At 37.3% G+C, this 12,400-nt stretch overlaps 2 long non-coding RNA genes and 1 pseudogene across 2 annotated transcripts; 1 reads left to right on the top strand and 2 right to left on the bottom strand.

The window, feature by feature from the left end:
- Positions 1–1,902: 1,902 nt before the first annotated feature.
- On the bottom strand, positions 1,903–4,816 carry LOC149038465 (uncharacterized). Its single transcript, XR_016180173.1, has 2 exons — positions 2,864–4,816; positions 1,903–2,297 (listed from the first exon to the last, which is right to left on the bottom strand). It is a non-coding gene; the product is annotated as an uncharacterized LOC149038465 (long non-coding RNA).
- Positions 4,817–5,484: 668 nt separating this feature from the next.
- On the bottom strand, positions 5,485–11,681 carry LOC149038464 (uncharacterized). The gene is made up of 4 exons (XR_016180172.1): positions 11,581–11,681; positions 6,570–6,768; positions 6,384–6,486; positions 5,485–5,864 (listed from the first exon to the last, which is right to left on the bottom strand). It is a non-coding gene; the product is annotated as an uncharacterized LOC149038464 (long non-coding RNA).
- LOC113680061 (uncharacterized) lies at positions 9,192–11,087 on the top strand (annotated as a pseudogene).
- Positions 11,682–12,400: the final 719 nt, after the last annotated feature.

Raw genomic sequence — 12,400 nt, 5'->3', positions numbered from 1 at the left:
TATCAACCAATTTAAGGACACTTTTGCTTGTACAAATTCATTTCGAGACCGATATTTTCATGTCAACCAAAGTGATTGGAGATAGAGAAAAAAGAGGATTAATAAGTTATTTATCGGCTTCATTGAAATTATATTCTTATTACATATTATCATGTAAACAAATTGCAAACCCTTTTGTCCTATGGTCACTATCACAAATACAACAATTATTTTTGCTTTTACAGAGAAAATATGTGGGTTAGAGGTCTTCACTGTCAGTGTCATTTCCTTCTCCTCCCACGTGTGGATTTTGAAGAGCAAGCGGAAGTGCGCGAAGTTTGAAATCGTCCTTTGATTAGTCAAGATTATTTTTTTACATAATGAGATGCTGATTACTTAAGATTGTTTGTCGCTTAGCTTCCGTTCCGCTTTCATTCTCTAGAAAAGTAAAACTGGTTTAAATAAATAAATGTTAGAGTGTTGCCTTGAGTTATTAAAGCCACACTGTTGTTGATCTGTTGGCAAAAACATATTCATCTCTGGCGAGCCACAAGCAATTACATAGTTATTTTTCTGTTCGAACATTTCCCGTGCAACACGTCTACCCGGAAAATGAGGCGTCGAAAATTTCTTTAAAAGAAGAACTAACACACATGATACCTTTTGAAGATAACTTTAGATCTGTGAAACGCGTAAAAAAATGTTCTCGTTGCTATCGTAACTCTCACCTTCGTAGTCAAACCTCTCGTCGTTTTCTTCAGGCTGCCGAGCCTTGTTTGAATCAATTTGTCCTTTGATTTCTCTCTGTACAGATTCTCTGTTCTCCCAGATCTTCAAAATCGCTACTGTGACTACTATTACTACTCCACCAAAAGAAAAGACCAAAACACCACGAAAGAACTGATCAGAAAAATACATAATTTCTTCTAGGTAGTCTAGATATGAACCAATCACACCACAGACTTTGCCACTAAAACACTCGATACTAATCACTCCAATTGGCAATCGAGGGACTGAAACAAAGCCTCAGTTTAAAAAGCTTTATTTAATTTGATAGAATCACCAAGACTTGGTACACGTTTCCGCAAAACGTAAATGTGACGGAAACATGAAGCTCTATGTTTCCGCCCCGTTTAAAAAAATGCGGAAACGTGGGCTGTACCGCCCACCAAAACATTGATACAATCGTGTGCTTTATGCATTAATCAGAACCACAGGAATATGCTCTTTAAGCATTTTGGCTCGCCGTTTTCAAGCAGTCTTTCTTATGTTAAAACAGTCTGCCGTAAGCTATTGATATTAAAATTTCGACACATTTGTCTCAATCATTGTAACACACTGTTAAAGATCATTCAATCGAAATAAATCGGAGGTTACAAAGAGTTTGCATAGGGTCTTTTAGAAAAAGGAACACGCGTACAATACGGTGTTGATTGTATTACTTGTACGAAAAAAATAAGTACCGCTTTTCCTCTTCTTTACCCTACAACTTCACAAAATTTTCATTACATTGATCTAAGAGAATCGGAAATTATTTGAAGATTAATAAAGCAGCATGCATTACTCAAAAATTCAGTCATCGTGGTAACCATAAAACCATTTACTATAGTTCAGGTCCTGGGTTTTCACTGAGCGTGAACAAATGTTATAAATAAATTCGTGAGCGTCAGTGGAGATTTTCAGTAATACCTTTCCAATAAAGCTTGCCAACGTTTGCATCATCGCATCTATTTAATATGATGTCTTCAGTTTTTTAGAACTGTTGAAAGACTCAAACAGCCTCGTATTAATGTGTTTAGAACAACATTCCTCAAAAGTGTTTAAGGTTGTCTCTACAATCAATCCCAGAAACTGAAATCACGATTCCTCCTTGTTATTTGGGATGAGACCATTCAATAACAGATCACTTGAGAAACTTTCCACTGTTGAGTGAATCTGTTTTAATTCTATAAGTCGCTTGCTTCATCTTACCTCGCAGGTGGTACAAATTCATAAACCTTTTTCGGTTCTATTGTTTAAAAACTCTTAACTGACAGTAAAAAGTTACATGTAAATATATTAATGTTCAATTCAATCTAGATTCCGGAAATTTAAATACCCACAAACAGCCACTTGGCCCCGAATGACTTCTAATGTATTTGATTCCGGTTGATTCCCTTCCGCATAATGAGGCACGGTATAGTTAACAAGATTGCGAGGGTTCTGTTTACGTGGTTAAATCATATATTTAGACAGTTCTATTAAAACAGAGTTTGCAACAGTGGAGCCAATATTCTGTTCTTTCTTCTGTTGTAAGCCCAAGATCGAAATGTAAATTCCTGTAAACAGAAGAGGAAGTTAAATGAGTGAAACAAAAGTTTCTGCAGGTCTCTATCTAGTGCATGATCAAAAGTTGGATAGAATCAAGCAGCCCAGTCTGAACCGAACAAATGATCCTACCCGGAAATGTGAGCTTGATCACAATGTCAAATTGATATGCTTTATAATGAGGCATTATGAGGCAAATGAAATACCGCGACCGTGTTGTAAAAGTAAAAGAACACTATGATAAGGGTTTCATGTGTGACTCGTTTTCATAAAATTTCGATATCTTTTTGTTCCAGTGAATTAATTAAAAAAAAATATCCAAGAATTATGAAACTGTGGAACAATTTAAGAGACGATTTTTTAAAATCCGGGGCAGTGAACAAATATTTACATCTTGAAGAATCGTGCTCGACTTTGTCCAAACTTACGCCGCAGTAGAATTACCAAATAGTCAATAAAACTTCTAATTGAAGTTAAAAGTTTCAGAAAGATGCGCGCCATTGCAGCTTAAACGCACTTTAAATTTCGATATTAATCTATCATTTTTGTTCTGTTTTAGAGGAGTGCTTTTACTGACCTGAATACTAACGTCTTCTATCTCAGCCTTTCGTCATGTTCCTTCGGTATCTTCTGCCTCCTCTTTGCGTTATTCTGAGATGAATTCAACAGTTTTGTCACCAGAAATGATATTAAGCCACCGATGGCAGCGGACAATACATACAACCAAATATCTTGAGGGAGACACATCTTTGCAAATTTCTGCATCGTAGTTTTTTTAAAGCTGAAGGATGCTTCTCCAGATACAACCTACTTATACCCATGTTTGGACCATTTTATGCGTTCTGCCATTGGCTAATTCTGACTTCCGGTTTCCAAACATTATTAGCTATGCGACGTACGTCAATGGACATGTGGCGTGCGTCAATAGATATGCGATGTGCGTCATACGGACACGCAAAGTGCGTCATAGCGAGTGTGAGACTCCTATTTTTAAAATACCTTCGCTCAGCATTAGTATTTCACAAAAATCGCATGAATATTATATCTAAATCCTAACGAAAAGAAGGACAAGCGAGGTTTACTAGAAAGGACTATTCCAATAACATAATTTTCGAGTTATTAGTTGTCAAGTGACTTTACTGAACAAGCTATAGACATTTTCTTTTAATTGACACGTTTGACAGTTAGGCGGAAAAATTGACAGCAAATTCTAACTGTCAGTTGTAGAAAAAAGTTGACCCTAAAATTGTTTTCTTTTTATTGCAACGAAAAAATTTTTAAAACTATTAACCGTAAAATGGTCATAATTTAACCGTTAGCCGTAATATACATCACCCCAATCTGACTCTACTCTGGACGGTAGGATATTGGAAAACTTCCAAAATACTACTAGCTAGAGCTACAGGTTTTTATACGAAGTCGACTTAGCCTAATCCATCGACTGATTTGGTTATGTAATAGTTCTGCAAATTCCTGTTAGGTCACAACACAACTATCTTCGCTGGTAGGAGCTAGGCTCAACCCTGCACAAACACTCGGCTGGAGCAACACAAATGAGTTTGACGAAATAATGGCGTTATGCTCCATCAAACTAGGTTGAAATCTAAGAAGGCGTTTGAACATTCCGTATGAAAAAAATAATTACAACTAGAAATTAACTATGAAATAGCAAAGAATTAAACGCAACTCTAAGATGCTCTCGTTTTTCTGAAACTATTAATATATCAGCTGGTCCATCGGCCCAATTAAGTCTTAAATTAAAATTAAGGGCGATATCCAAACAACCATCCACAGCGAAGTACATTCCGATACACCGACTTAAATCTCGTCTACGAGTGCCATATTGGGGATTCCCCTTTTTTTGCTACAGCTCATTTACACGATAACTTGATTGCTCGTCTGAATGTCACGCCAGTTACATTGGTTTATATTTATTCTAGACTTCTCTCTTTAACAAACAGTACAAGTACTCTTTTGCTGTTGAATTTTTCAGGATTTCGATCAAAACCCTTGAGAAGGAAATGTCAGGTGAATAACTTGACTTCACAATGACTGTTTGTCAAGTCTTCATCGGTGTGATTATCGTTGTTGCTTATCGAGTCAATTTGTTACTGAATAGTTATAACACAAGAGCACTAAATTCGATTTGATGTTGACTGTGGTTGATAAACATACTGCATGCTGCTTTCAATGCCCTTTGGACAAACAATTGGCCAAAGAAATGACAGTAAGTTATATCAAAGATTTTTCATTACAAGCCCATTGCGCGTGGCTACTCCGCGCATCGTTACGTGAAATATTCGTGGAGATGTTACGTAAAACGAAATCGATTTCGTACTGCGTAGGCTTTCAGATGCTTGAATTCATCTACTGGTAAATCATAGGGCATGTGTTGTTCAGGTTGAGTACACACGGTTGAAGTAAAGTTTCTAGCTTCTCTACTTTGAAAACCGTCCATGTGTGACATTTTACTCTCAGAGGAAATTATAGAATCAAACAGAATAAAGGGACATCTTTTAAACTAATCAACGGCTGATGAATGAAGGGGTAAGTTTCTAAAGAAACTGTGGTGCTGCGTCGGTGGGAGAGTATAGCAGGTAATTTAGTGTTAACAACTGGGTTGAAAACGTAAATTAGCCACCGTAAAGAGTAAAAAAGCTGACGTTTCGAGCGTTAGCCCTTCGTCAGAGCGATCGCTCTGACGAAGGGCTAACGCTCGAAGGGCTAACGCTTCGAGCTAACGCTCGAAGGGCTAACGCTCGAAACGTCAGCTTTTTTACTCTTTACGGTGGCTAATTTACGTTTTCAACCAATCGCTCTGACGAAGGGCTAACGCTCGAAACGTCAGCTTTTTTACTCTTTACGGTGGCTAATTTACGTTTTCAACCCAGTTGTTAACACTAAATTACCTGCTAATCAACGGCTGAGTTCACTTTCGACGATTCCCACCAAGCGTTAAAACACAATGCCATTCCCCCATTACAGAGAACCAAGGGCGAATTCTCTTTTGGCGTTGAATTTGTTTTTGAGTAATTGTTAGACTTTCATTCAAACATCAATATATTTGACTAAAATCCTTACACAAAAAAAGACTTTTAGTAGGAAACTATTCACATCTGCGAAAAAGGCCAGTGCGGTCAGGCCGGTCGCGACCGTCGTGATCAGGAACAAAAACAGAACACAATGTAATTGCAAGTATTTATAAATCCTGAAACGCAATGACCTATTTGTCATTTACTTTCTTATTCATGTTTTAACAAAGTGTAACTAGAACAAATTTTTTAGGTATTATCTGAAGGTTTACAAATCAAAGGCTGACCAGTGCAGCTCAAAACAACGGAACTTATTCGCGTCAACAATGTCTTGTGTGTAAACAGCTTTCCAGCCATTTTTCAAGAGTCTAACAGCCGGTGACTCTAGTCTATGATCTCTATGTTACTATAAACATTGATACAATTAGATATACAAGTACCAAAAGTTCCATTCTAACTTAAATCTATCTGTTGTGTGATGAAGTCTGTAAACCAAATAACAGATCTTTACTCTTTTTTGTTCGTCCTTCCGTGAGCTGCATTTGTCTAAAAACACAAAGGGAAAATATAAAACAGCAACAGGATTAGATTTATTCCAGATTTTGAAAACGTTAAATATTTCTAAATATTCTGTCTTCAAGTCTTTTGCATGAAACGCGAGCTTCTGGAACGAGAAACAAACTATCAGCGTTACGTGAATATTCATACGGAATAACGCGAGATAAATTCGAGAAAAACGCGCGCGATCCTGCTTCAGCTCGTTTTTTTTTTTTATCTCGCGCGGGAGCGCGTGAAAAGAAATTTACCTCGATGAACTGTAGCAAGGGGAAAAAATGTTCCCCCGAGAGGAAATGTGCTTACTGGTATTGGGCCCCAATGCCAGTATTGCTGAGCAAACCTAGTTACGTTGTGCGTGTGACTGCGGAATTGTTATCGGTAAACTTTTCCACGAGATTGTCAAGTAACTGGTTTCAATTTATTTAGTATCTATAAAAATAAGATGGGGAACCTAAGGTCACAAAAAGGAAATTAAAAAGCATTGGGGAAGAAATATATGCCACTTACTATGAAAAATGCAAAGAAAACTTTCAAAAATCACTTAGTGACATTCATGTAGTGCTTGTCCCTGAGGCTGATCTTCAAAAGAACCCTTAACCTGTCGAAAAGACTGAAAAAATGAAGAGAAATGAGCAAAGGCAAACAAAACAAGAACTAGAGTTCAGAATGTCATAAAATGACAATGCAGTTCACCTTAGCCTTCGTCAGTCTTACACTTCAAGACAAGTCCAAAGAATGGTCCACCAAAGGTCAGCTTCAGCTTCAGCTAATAACATAGAAGGAAAGTTGGACCAGCTACTAGCTGACCTAGAGTCATGGCCTGATGGTCCTCCAAACTGGTCAGAAAAAGCCAGAATGTACAACATCAAAACCAAGGGAAGTGACTCGACACCTGGTAATAAAGGGCAATTAGTCCAGGCCTTTCTAAAGTCAAAAGAAGTCAACTTTGCCTGATTTGAGCCCCCATCAGAAGTGCATCTCAATTCAAAGGATGGCCTTACAGGTAAAAAGTGGGAAATTTGTAACTAAGCCAACCATGGAGAGTTAAATCTTTGCTACATCATAGGTGAAAGAAATCATGTTTAAAGATTAAAGGACATTTAGATTTATTGAAGAACAATAAGATTTGGGAGTTAAAATTTAGAATTTAGAAGTACTTGCAATACTTCTAATTATTATTTTCTACAGTTTAATTAGACTATGAATTAGTAAAACATTAGAAGAAGTAGGACTAAAGTAATGAGAATGCATAAATGAAGTTAATGGTGAATATAATAATACTTTCATAGGTTTTTATCATTTCCCTAGCCTCCTGTAACAATAGGTTTTGATTAATTTTCCAGGATTCAGGGTACACAGAGCTATAAGGAAGCAAAAGGCTGGAGAAATTTCCGTGTCTGTGATGCGATTAAGTAAACAACTCAAGCAAAGCATCCATGAGGGAATAGAAAGTAACAAATTTAACATAGGAGAGCCAATGAAAGAAAGAGATCACCAAATTGGCTATTAATGCACAGGGAGAGATAGAGCAGAGGAAATGCCACTTGCAAGCAAGGAAAATTCCCTTACAAGACATTAAAAAGAAGCCTCAATTAAAAACAAAGACCTCCTTCGATTAAAAAACGATGTATTTTATGAAGAGCTCAGTGAAAGCGAGATTCGTGCAGAGCTAAAAAAAGATCAGCGAGGATATAAAGGGAACACACGATGAAATCAAACAAAGACTGGAAAGCTTTTAGCAGAAGAGGCATTGGCTGATTTCGCACGACCATTCAACCCCTTCAAATTTTGCTCACATCTTCTTTTGAGGCAGAGAGATGTATGACCCAGCAATTCATCTCTCTGATGCAGAAGCCAAAGTTCAGCATGGAAAAGATGTGGATGTCCAGGCAGCGGTGGAGAGGCCTTCTTTGTACGGTACCGCTAGTGTATATGTTTGCGGCGCAGACGAATTACATACGCTCAGACGCATAGTGGTCACACGCGAATATACGATATTTTTTCGCGCACGGTCGAAAAAAATGCGCGACTCGTGTGCCTTTGTTATTCAGTGCTATACGTTTCCTTTGTATTACGTTGTTGTGTAAGACAAAGAACCTTTAGGTTTGAAAAGCGACGAGTCGAAAACGGAAAATTTATGCAATAAAAAAGCTATCATGTTACACTCACGCATGTCGCGTCGCTTAGCGAATTTATCGAATATCGAGCAGTAGCAGTAGATTTGCTTGATTTGAGTTGTTGATAAATCAGCTGGGAAGGAAAATATCACTTACACAAGGCATCGAAACACGTGAAGCAAAGTCACGAAGCGAATACTCATTGATATTGACTCCCAATTTATTCATTGCAATCATCGCTCCCTTGAATGTCTACGAAGCGGAATGTAAACAATTTGGTGTTCGCATCGCAGTTAATGATTTCTTCGAAACTTCGAACTTACCTCGACCACCTTTGATGAGTATAAGAAGAAAAATATACTTTTTAAATTAGTGAATGATGTTTTACTTCACTCATTGCGATCGGCGCTCGCTTCAGCGTTTACGCACCAGCGTAAACACTCTGCTGGTGCAGAGCAGTTCCAGTATTGAAGATAAGATAAAATTTGTCCCAGCCAGACATGATGATTTAGTAAATTTAACCCAAAAAGTAGAAACAGAGGAGGATTTTGAAGTAGAAGATGAGATGAGATTCATGAATGGAGACAACCCTACAGTAAACTTTAAATGTGGAAATCAGTATGGAGGGCATTATGCTTGCTCAGGTTGTGATGGGCGCTCAAGCATGTGCCACGATCTAAATTTCATGGCCCAAAGAAAGTACAGAACACTGACCAAACGGCAACAACTGGTGTTAGCAAGAAGGAAAGGAAAAGAGGCAAAGCAACTCTTGAACCCATTTAAAGTTCTGAAGGTCAATGAGTTACAAGCTGAAATTGAAGCAACAGGACTCGGAGATTCAAACAATACCAGACAAGAACTTGCACAAATTTTAAATGAAGAACTTGGAGGAGCAAAAAGAATTCCAGCACTGTTGTTTGGGGATGAGAGTGTTACTGTGGAAAGTCTCAACCTCCATTGCTACGAGGTAGTATGTTTTGAAGCTCTTCACTGCTCCATGAATCACATAAAAAACATTCTGGAAGAAATCCCACAACACATTTCTGACCTTGATACACTGATTAAACTTAAAGAAATAATAGCCGTTCAACTCAACAAAGAGAAAAAGCGAGAGGTTAAGACACTTATCTACTTAACTAGAGCCCTTTAACAGAGAATAACCCATGATGTGAGAGCTTTGCTGGCCACCCTGTGCGAAATGGTGGAAATGTTTTAAACCCAGGACAGAAAGAGGTCACTAAAGTTGATATTAAGGTTGCATAACCTGTGTTGGAGGCATGCAATTTTATGCCGAAAAGTAATCACCTCAACTAGAGCCCTAACAAGCAGAAAGCTCTTTGGCATCTACTTCCATGCATGTGTATCTCATTCCACCTTTCTTCTCCGTCTTGCTTCACACTGTTCAACTATTTTTAAGTAAACACAGAAATGTTTGAGAGGTTGTTTGAAGAGCTGACTGACATCACCAAGAAGACCTCAAACAACTGAGTTGAAAGCTTAGTGTGCAATGCAGTTCTGCACATGCAAGCAAAGAAGACTTCAGGAGGAAACACAGCTTTCATTAGACAAGAGAAGGAAATGAGCAACATGAGCAAAGCCCCACCAAAGCTGGAAAACACAGTTTTACCCAAGGATGTCATCAACAAACATGCTGGGCATTGGGAGGCTCACCTTAAGTCTATTGCTCACTTCCTCATACCAGAAGGAGGAGTTTGGTGGAGAGAAATTGAGGAGGAAGACTGTATTGAGTTCTTTTAAGGTCCTGAGGAAATTGAGTTCAGAGAGAAAGGACCTTCCCTTCACCACTTCCACTCCTCCAATATCAAAATACAGAAACTGTTCCTTCAACACTGCTAGGAAGAATGTATTGAAAGCGAAATAAAAATCCCAGCTACCAGATTTCATGACAACACTTGCAAGTGGATTTCATCAAATTTCTGCCTTTCCAGCAACAGAGAAATAGATAAAGAATCTCAAGATGGAGAAGAATACATGGAACAGAATCTGCCAGTACAAGAACAGTCATTCGAGAGTGACAGTGAACCTGAAGAGGAAGCTAGAGATACAGCTCTTTTGATTAATGGACAAGACAGCAAGGAAAACCTGGAAAATGATCTGATCCTAGAACCACAAAAGCTAAGTGAAACAGAGCAAAATGATACAGGTGAACCAGTGGCTAAGAATCCAAAGTTATCTGAAGATCTTACCATTTTCCTTAATACATACACCTTATTCACTGTTTTGAACATTACATCGGTCCAAAGAAAAGCTACTTTCAGTGGGTTCCACAGATACTATAATCATGAAAATGTACTAAAAAGATTATTTAATACATACCATTTTAAAGAACTTTACTATAACTGTCCAACTGATAAATATTTGTAAAAAGCATCCTACATGTATGTAGGTCTGAAACATTAAACTGAAGGGAATGCTGCATGGTAGAAATCTAAAAAAGAACAGCAACAACATGATTTGTTAAGTTACTGTGTCTAATTTTGTACAACAATCTGTAAATCATAAATTTATTGATGTTTCTAAAGGATTCATTGAGTAAAGTGTGCTCAAAATGTAACATTTGCTAAGTGTGTAATGCACAATAAATAATCTTGAGAAAATTAAATCTTCTGCTCAACTGATTTTGAAACTAATTACTGTATTGCAGAAATAAGGCCCTCTTAAATGACATCCTTGAGGAAAAATTGAAAAGAGTTGTTGTATTCTTTTTGAGTAGTGTAAGGATACGGAAAACCATTATAATTTATTTAAACTCAAAAATCTTATAGCTTTTCATTTCTTGAGTCATTTTGTTGTAGCAGTTTGTTCTAATATGGGAAATTGAACAGTGAAGCAATCATACTTCACTATATTTTAATGATGAACAATACAATTCTTATAAAATGCATATCAGCCATTTTCTCACTGGAAATCTTTGTTGCATGACTTGTGTAAATAACAATTAATTGCTGAACAGAAAATTAAATAAAATGTACAAGTAAGACTAGAGAACTTTTTCTTGTGAACTAGGCCTGTAACGATATGCTACCCGTACAAGATGAGTCTCAATAAAAAATGAGAGAACTTTGTGATAAATTTTTTTGTCCATGGTTAACTTTCCATTTTAAGACTTTTGATAATAAGGCAATGCTTCACCTGAATTCTTTTTAGAGAACAAAATCATGAATTACTTTACGAAATATGATTTTAACTTAAGCTAACAAATACTTTTCTTACAAATGTCCCTTTCTCACAACTTTTGAAAGTTGGAACTTAACACAGGTTACTGAACAAAAGAAAGATTCTCTAACAATTTAGTTGCATCTTGATGGAGAATTTGATATTTTTCAAAAACGATTTCAATTTCTCACGCTTAGTCCGAAATATATTGAGTTAAGAAAGCATGGAACTGAATTAACACCTACTCGGCGACGAAAGAAATACGTAGCTTTGCTGCCAGTCAACAAACGCATAAAGATTTAAAATGAAAGCTAACACCTACACTAGACTGGTCCGAACTCACACTAAACCCAATAGAAGGATGCACAACAGATACAGGCAACACCTCCTTACAGTTAACAGTTTCTTACCTTCATGTTCTTCCCAGGTAATTTTAAGATTTCTAACACAAACGACCCCTAGAGTACTAGAGAGCGACAGAGTTTCCGAAACATCTATGGGCCACAATGTTGGGAGTTACTACATCACGGGCGACGAGCGGGGATAGAAAAAACGACCCAAATACGAGTGGTCAGCGGCGAAACAACTTTCATACCTCATATATAGACATATCATTTGTAGTATCAGGACAGGAAACAATGGTGTTGTAAAGCCGAAGTGTAAACAGTTTACTTCGCTAAATAAAATGTTAAGCAATTCAAAAGTGTTGATTGTGCATATATCTTTTACTGCTTTAATAAACAATGAAGGCATCGGTGGCATCCGAAAGGTACCAAGAAGAATTAAATGTACGTTTCGTAGTTGCAGAAAACAATCGTGTTGTAAAGCCGAAATGTTACCAAGTTACACTTCGCTACTTAAAAAGTTAAGCAATTTTCCTCAAGCTTTAACTGGAACAATACTTTTAATGCTCTATTAACCAACGGAGGCATCGGGAAAGGCATTGGTGACACCGGAAAAGGCATCAAGAAGAATGATATTCACGTTATGTAATTTGTTGTGTGACGAAAAAAACGTATCTTGACTTGTTCAAAGCATTAATCACAGTTGGCTTCCTTTTCACTTGAATTTGTATCCAAAGCCTAAGATGAGAAATTTAAAATTTCTATCAGCTGAAGTTCTTTTACTGCATATTATATCTATTCAATCGCCCCCAATTCACGTGGAAAAAAGGCAAGTAGGAAAACACTGAGCTTCGGGAAACAGCCATGTTAAGGCTAATGTATTTAC

The sequence above is a fragment of the Pocillopora damicornis genome, chromosome 10, assembly GCF_964200805.1.
Source record: "Pocillopora damicornis chromosome 10, jaPocDami1.2, whole genome shotgun sequence".
Taxonomy (NCBI): Eukaryota; Metazoa; Cnidaria; class Anthozoa; order Scleractinia; family Pocilloporidae; genus Pocillopora; species Pocillopora damicornis.
The sequence above is the reverse complement of the archived record's forward strand: the minus strand, read 5'-3'. Positions and strand labels throughout refer to the sequence as shown.